The sequence below is a fragment of the Sapajus apella genome, unplaced genomic scaffold, assembly GCF_009761245.1.
Source record: "Sapajus apella isolate SASKATOON/1434 unplaced genomic scaffold, GSC_monkey_1.0 scaffold75, whole genome shotgun sequence".
NCBI lineage: Eukaryota > Metazoa > Chordata > Mammalia > Primates > Cebidae > Sapajus > Sapajus apella.
This window is the reverse complement of record NW_022437015.1, coordinates 1,328,889-1,337,452: the sequence shown is the minus strand read 5'-3', so window position 1 is coordinate 1,337,452 and position 8,564 is coordinate 1,328,889. Positions and strand designations below refer to the sequence as shown.

The 8,564-nt window shown below is 36.2% G+C and overlaps 1 non-coding gene across 1 annotated transcript; it reads right to left on the bottom strand.

The window, feature by feature from the left end:
- Window positions 1-4,522: 4,522 nt before the first annotated feature.
- On the bottom strand, window positions 4,523-4,624 carry LOC116532340. The gene has a single exon (XR_004260827.1). It is a non-coding gene; the product is annotated as a U6 spliceosomal RNA (small nuclear RNA).
- Window positions 4,625-8,564: the final 3,940 nt, after the last annotated feature.

Below are 8,564 nucleotides of genomic sequence, written 5' to 3'. Positions count from 1 at the left end.
TGCATAATAATCAAATCAAAGTAATTGGGATAACCATCACCTCAAACATGTATCATTTCTTTGCATTGGGAATATTCCTAATCTATTCTTCTAGCATTTTGTAATATAAAACAAATCATTGTTAACTAGTCATCCTATGGTACTATCAAACTGTAGAACTAAATCTAATTACATTTTTGAACTCATTAATCAATCTTTCTCCATCTCACCCTCCCCAATACCCTTTGCATACTCATAATCACCATTCTACTCTCTACCTCCATGAGGTTTTTTTTTTTAGCTCCCCGTGAGAAGATAAGATATTTGTCTTTCTGTACCTGGCTTATTTCACTTAATATAATGACTTCTAGATCTATCCATATTACTGCAAATTGCAGGATTTTATTTTTATGGCTGAATAATATTCCTTTGTGTATATATACATTTTCTTTATTCAATCATCTGTTGATGGATACTTGTGTTGATTCTTTATCTCGAATATTATGAATACTACTGTAATAAACAAGGGAGTACAAGTATTTCTTTGTACTCCTTTTGTACTGATTTTCTTTTGTTTGGATATATACCCAGCAGCAGGATTGCTGGGTCACATTGTATTGTCTTTTAACTTTTTTGAAAAAAATCTCCATACTATTTTCCATAGTACTGTACTAATTTACACTCACTAAAACAGCGTACACGCATACTTATTTCTCTGCATCCTTACTGATATCTGTTATTTTTTGTCTATTTGATAACAGCCACTTTAGCTGAGGCGATGATGTCATCATGATTTACATTTCCATTTTGCTGAATATTAGTAATGTTAAACATTTTCTCATATACCAGTTGGCCATTTGTATGTCTTTTAAGAAATGTCTTTCACCCATTTTTCAATCAGTTTGTTTGTTGTTGTTTTTGACATTGGGTTGCTTGTGTTCCATATATACTGATTATTAAATCCCTGTCAAATAAATAGCAAATATTTTCTCCCAATTTCTAGGCTATCCCGCCACTGTGTTGATTGTTTTCTATGCTGTGCAGAAGGTTAGTAGCTTGATGTAATTCAATTTGTCTATTTTTGTTTTTGTTGACTGTGATTTTTGAGGTCTTATCCAAAAGTCTTACCCCAGACTAATATCCTGAAGTGTTTCCCCAAAACTTTCTTCTAATAATTTCATAATGTCAGGTGTTATCTTTAAGCCTTTAATTTACTTGGATTTTATTTTTGTATGCAGTGAGAGATAGGGGTCTAGTTACATTTGCATATGGTTATATAGTTTCCCCAGCACATTTTATTGAAGACACTGTATTTCTCCACTAGATATTCTTGGCACCTTTGTCAAAAATAGGTTGTAAATATGTGGATTTATTTCTCAGTTCTCTATTCTGTTCCACTGATCTATGTACCTGCTTTTATGACAGGACCATGCTGTTTTGGTTACTAGGGCTTTGTAGAACATTTTGCAGTGTGATGCCTCCACATTAGTTTATTTTGTTCAGGATCACTTTGGCTATTCGGGTCTTTTTGTGTTAGATATTTTAGGATTGTTTATTCTATTTCTGTTAAGAATGTCATTGGTATTTTAATAGGGATTGAATCTATAGGTCGCATTGGATAATGCTGACATTTTAACATCATTAATTCTTTCAATCCATGGCTATAGAATATCTTTCCCTTTTTGTGCTGTCTTCAATTTCTTTTATCAAAGTTATATAGTTTTCCTGATGGTGATTCTTCAGTTTTCTAGCTAAATTTATTTCTAAGTCTTTTTTTTTTTTTTAAACTATTGTAAATGGGATTGCTTCCTTGATTTATTTTCAGATTGTACACTGCTGGAATATATATAAAGTCCACTGATTTTTGTATGCTGATTTGGTCTCCTGAAACTTTATTGAATTCATCAGTTCTAACAGTTTTTTTGGGTGGAGTCTTTAGGTTTTTCTAAATATAACATCAGGTCATTTGTGAACAAGAATAATTGAAGTACTTTCTTTTCAATTTGAATGTCCTTTATTTCTTTCTCTTGCCTAATGACTCTGGCTAAAACTTCCAGTACTGTGTTGAATAAAATTGGTGTAAATGCACATTCTTGTTTTGTTCATATCTTAGAGAAAAAGCTTTTAATTTTTCCCCATCCAATATTATCTTAACTATGGATTTGTTATATATGGCCTTCATTTTTTTGAGGTATGTTCCTTCTCAAACTCCTGGGCTAAAGTGATCCATCTGCCTCAGCCTCCCAAAGTGCTGGAACTACAGGTGTGAGCCACTGTGCCTGGCCAAGGTATGTTCTTTCTATACCGAGTACATTTAGAGGGTTTTTTTGTTTGTTTGTTTTTCCATGATGGGATACTGACTTCCAATTGTTTTTAGCATCTACAGAAATAATCATGTGGCTTTTGTCATTGGTTCTGTTAATGTAATATATCACATTTATTGAATGATGTATGGTCAACTATCCTTGAACCCCTGGGACAAATCCAGTTTGAATATGGTAAATGATCCTGTTAATGTGTTGAATTTAGTTTGTAGTGTTTGGCTGATAATTTTTGCATCTATAATCATCATGGATATTGGCATGTAGTTTTCTTTCTTTGATGTGTTCCTCTCTGGTGTTGGTATCAGGATAATGCTAGCTTCATGAAATAATTTTGGAAGCATTCTGCTCTCTTCTAATTACAAAATAGTTTGTGTATAAATGCTATTAGTTCTTCTTTAAATGTGGTAGAATTCAGCAGTGAAGCTATCAGGTCCTGGGCTTTTCTTTGATGAGCCTTTTGTTAGTGCTTCAATCTCATTCCTCATCATTGGCATTTTCAGTATTTTAAAATTTCTTTGTCCAATCTTGGTACACTGTATGTGTCCAGAAATTTATCCTTTATTTGTTTTAGGTTTTCCAATTTGTTGGCATATAGCTGTTCATAATTAGCCCCTAATGATCCTTCGTATTAATATTTTTGTGGCCAGGTGTGATGGCTCATGCCTGTAATTCCAGCACTTTGGGAGGCCAAGGCAGGCAGATCACCTTAGGTCAGGAATTTGAGATCAGCCTGGCCAACATGGCAAAACCCAGTCTCTATTAAAAATTAAAAAAAATAAAAAAAATAAAAAGTTATCTGGGCGTGGTGACACCTGCCTGTAATCCCAGCTACTTGGGAGGCTGAGGCAAGAGAATTGCTTGACTCCAAGAGGCAGAGGTTGCAGTGAGCTGAGATTGCACCACTGCACTGCAGCCTGGGCAACAGAGAGAAATTCTGTCTTAAAATAAATAAATAATGAAAATTTAAAAAATAAATAAATAAAAATCTGAGCTATAAAACTCAGAATTGTAAAATCTTGTTATCAACTATTAATCCAGAATTACTTTTTAAAATCATTTAAAGCAGCTTTATACACTATGCCTCCATAGATGGCTATATAGCAGTGTAGATGATAAAAAAAAAAAAAAAAAAAAAAAAAACTATTACCAAAAAAAGATTTTTAAAAAATGAAAATATAATACCTAATTTCATTTTTGTTTTTTTTTTTTGTACTTTAGGTTCTGGGGTAAATGTGTAGATCATCCAGGATTGTTGCATATGTACATACATGGCAAGGTGGTTTGCTGCCTCCATTCCCCTGTCACCTACATCAGGAATTTCTCCCAATGTAATACCTCCCCAACCTCCTCACCCCCCACTGTCCCTCCCCTAGCCTCCCCAACAGACCCTAGCGTGTGATACTCCCCTCCCTGTGTCTGTGTGTTCTCATTGTTCAACACTCGCCTATGAGTGAAAACGTGGTGTTTTTCTGTTCTTGTGTCAGTTTGCTGAGAATGATGGTTTCCAGATTCATCCATGTCCCTAGAAAGGACACAAACTCATTGTTTTTTATGGCTGCATAGTATTCCGTGGTGTCTATGTGACACATTTTCCTTGTCCAGTCTATCATCAATGGGCATTTGGGTTGGTTTCCAGTCTTTGCTATTGTAAACAGTGCCACAATGAACATACGTGTGCATGTGTCTTTATAACAGAACGATTTATAATCCTTTGGGTATATACCAAGTAATGGGATTGCTTGGTCAAATGGAATTTCTATTTCTAGATCCTTCAGGAATCACCACACTGTCTTGTACAATGGTTGAACTAATTTACACTCCCACCAACAGTATAACTGTTCCTATTTCTCCACATCCTCTCCAGCATCTGTTGTCTCCAGATTTTTTAATCATCGCCATTCTAAATGGCGTGAGATGGCATCTCAATGTGGTTTTGATTTGCATTTCTCTAATGACCAGTGATGATGATCATGTTTTCATATGTTTATTGGCCTCATATATGTCTTCTTTTGAGAAGTGTCTGTTCATATCCTTTGCCCACTTTTGAATGGGTTTGTTTGTTTCTTGTAAATCTGTTTTAGTTCTTTGCAGATTGTGGGTATTAGCCGTTTGTCAGTGGGTAGATTGCAAAATTTTTTTCCCATTCTGTTTGTTGCTGGTTCACTCTAATGATTGTTTCTTTTGCTGTACAGAAACTCTGGAGTTTAATTAGATCCCATAAAAATATGGAACGCTTCATGAATTTGCGTGTCATCCTTGCACAGGGGCCATACTACTCTGTGTCATTCCAATTTGAGTATATGTGCTGCCGAAGTGAGCATAATACCTGATTTAAATAGAAACAAAGGATCCTGAAGTGAAATGAAGGGAATTATTTAAGTTAAGCATGTTCACAAAAGTTATTCTACATTTACTGTAAAAAAAAAAAAAAGTCCACACATGAAGACCATTAAAGATCACAGACATTTTTTTTAAAATGTATTATAATTTTAGAAATAAAAATGAAGGTATTTAATATTTCCTCATGTCTTATCTTTGTTCCATCTATTTCCAATTTTTAATTAGCTATTTTATAATTTTTATTTTACTTTTGAGACAGAGTCTTGCTCTGTTGCCCAGGCTGGCGTGCAGGGGCAAAATCTCAGCTCACTGTAATCTCCGCCTCCCAGGTTCAAACAATTCTCTTGCCTCAGCTTTCCAAGTAGATGGGATTACAGGCATGCACCACCATGCCCAGCTAATTTTTGTATTTTTAGTAGAGACAGGTTTTCACCATGTCAGCCAGGCTGCATAACTATTGCTTTATCTGGATTTATAGCATTCAATCTTTTTTGTAATAATTTTCATAGTTGACAAATTTTAGTCCAATATTTAAATTAATTTGAAGCTTAATTCTTGTCCTTTTACAATGTCTTTGTTATTCCTGAGATATTTATTTTGAATCATTATTTGATTCATCCTCTAATTGGATGAATTTATTGTAAAGTAGTTACTTCAAGAAGATCACAAGTGTTCTATATTTTGTGAGGTCTTTTATGCTGAGAATGTCTGCATGTTGGCTGTATACTTGAATCATACCTTGGATGGGTGTACTGTAATTGGTCCATGTTTGATATTCATCTCAAGGCAATACTGATATTGTACAATTATTTTCTGGTATCAACTATTGTGGAGAAATCAGATGTCAGCTTTATTTTCTCCTGTCATTTTAATTAATTCAACAACTGTTTTATTGAGTGTTTACCATATGTCAAGCATATTTCTATGCTTTAATACTCCATTGAAAAAACAAAACAGAAAAGTCACTATCATCCTCTTGCTTACCTTATAGGTGACTTGGTTTATCAGTCTGGAAGGCTTGATGTTTATCCTCAAAGTTCAAGAGTTTAAGAACAATACGTCTTAATTTATTTGTAAAACAAAATACACAGGTGTATATTTTGTTTAAAAAACGTCTTCTCTAATGACCAGTGATGATGAGATTTTTTTCATGTTTCTTGGCTAAATGTCTTCTTTTGAGAAGTGTCTGTTCATTTCTTCACCCACTTTTTGATGGGTTTTTTTTCATGTAAATTTGTTTAAGTTCTTTATAGATTCTGGATATTAGTCTTTTGTCAGATGGATAGATTGCAAAACATGAGAACACATGGACATAGGGAAGGGAACATCACACACCAGAGCCTATCCGGGACTGAGGGGCTAGGAGAGGGATAGTAGGGGGTGGGGGGTTTGGGGTAGGATAGCATTAGGAGAAATACCTAATGTAGATGATGGGGTGATGTATGCAGCAAACCACCATGGCACGTGCATACCTATGTAACAAATCTGTACATTCTGCACATGTACCCCAGAACTTAAAGTATAATAAAAATAAGTAAATAAATATAACTTTTAAAATGTATTAAATATGGGCTTCAGCATGGCTGACTAGAGGCATCTGATATTTGTCTCTTCCACAAAACAAAGTAGCCTATTTGGCTGGGATTATCTGGGAGCTGCAAAAGTCTCCCAAGTTAGGGGAAAGGGTAAGTGAGTGATCCCCAGCAGTCTACATTCTCACAATGAACTCCTACATCCTAGCCGCAGGAAAAATCCTAGATCCTCATGGGCCCTGAGACTGAAATAGGAAGCTTCCTGGAGACTGTGAAAGGCATTGCTTCAGAGAGGAATCTCATGCTGGGTCCCATATACCTCATGATCCTCAAGTAGCTATGGCAAAGCACCAAAATGAGAGCTCAGCCCCCATTAGACTATATCTTGCCCAGGGTCCCAACATTCCCCGAATCCTTACATCTCCAGATCTTTATTGACATTCTAAGACTACAGCCACCACTGCAGCTGCTTGCTGCACCTAGAGCTAAAGTACAAGCTATTGGTAAACACCCTGCTGCCCACAGCAGGAAAGCGATTATGCATATTCAAGTGCCCTAAGGACAAACTCCTCTGCCTACAGCAGGCTGCTGCATCAGGTGCTGAAACATAAGCAAATTATATGCCTCCCAGCTGCCTACAAACAGCTGTGCCATTGAAAGAAACTCCACCCTTCTCAGCAGCAGGGATGACTTGCAGCTGCTGCTGCTACCATCAGAATATTTTGCCTTAGGTCTATGGTAGGCCCCTCCCTACCACAGCAATTAGTTGCAAACACCACCAAGGTGCCTGAGTATAGGTCTGCTTGGCCAGGCTACTCCTTCCCCCAACCCAGTGCCAGAGCATGTTATCCTGGGGACCACCTAGCCAAGTCCACCACTTGCAGATTACAACCACAGTGGATACCCATCTCCATGAGCCTACTGTATACCTAGCAAGTGGAATGCCCAGCTGTCACAGCCACTGTCTACACCAGTATGGACCACCTGGGCCATACTTGCTGCCAATGGGCCTGAGAACCAACCTACCACCTAGTCTACCACTGCTACCAGGACCTGGGCGTCCTAGCAAGCCACCTGGATGCCCAGGAATCAGCCAACTTGGACCTGCTAATACTGGGGCCAGCATATGCCACTCAGGGGCCCAAGGACAGGCATGCTTAGCCTACGAATGGGGCCTGAGGATGGTCCCAATCAGCACCCCCATCCCCAGCCAAACTTAACCACAGCCTCCATGAACACCCACACTCTAAACCTCTAAGGAAATCAAAGACACCACTGAAATTCTTTTCATCAAAAGAAATTTTACAGATTACATTACTTCAGCCACTCAGAATGAAAGCCAAAATGTCTTAACCAACAAACGCAATCGACACATCTTCAAAAAAAATCCTCCCCGACAAAACCAATTCAAACAATTAAAAGAAGTGACTATTACAACAGATGCACAGATATGAACATTAAAACACAATAAACATTTAAAAAGAAAGAAAGTATGACAGCTACAAAGGAGCACAATAATTCTCCAGCAAAATATTATAATTAAAAAAAAAACAACCTTGGATAAAGAATTCAAAATAATAATATTAAAGAAGCTTAGTGAGAAAACAGAAAAAACAATACAAATAAATCATAACAATAATTAAAACGTGAATGAGAAATTTTGCAAAAAGGTAGATTGCATTAAAAAAACAAATTCTGGAACTAAAGAATTCATTAAATGAAACACAAAATACACTTGAAAACTACAAAAATAGATTAGATGAAGCAAAAGAAAGAATTTCAGAACTTGAAGACAAGTGTTTGAAAATACCATGGACAAACAAAAATTTATAAAAGTAAATAAAAAGCATGAAAAAAGTCTATGTCAGATATAGGAAACCATAAAGTGATTAAATATTTGAATTTTTTGTCCCAGAGGGGTAAGGGAAAACAAAAAGGGTAAAAACCTATTTACAAAAATAATGGATGAAAACGTTGCAAGTCTAGGAAGAGATTTAGACAGCCAGATACAAACAGTTAAGAGATCCTCAAACAAATACTATGCAAAAAGTTCTTCTCCATAGCACATTATAGTCAAACTTTCAAAGTCAAAACAAACAGGAAACTGCACAACAGCAAGAAAAAAGTATCCAGTCACTTATAAGGGAACTCCCAGTATATAATTGTAGAATTCTCAGCAGAAACCTTAGAGGCCAGGGCAGAATGGGATATATTCAGTGTTATATATATATTTTTAAAAATCCTGTCAGCCAAGGGTACTACACCCAGCAAAATTATCATTCATAAATGAAGGAGATATGAAATCTTTTTCAGAAAAGCAAAAGCTGAGAGAACTCATCACCACTAGACTGGCCCTACAATAAATGTTTAAGGGAGTTCTATATCTGAA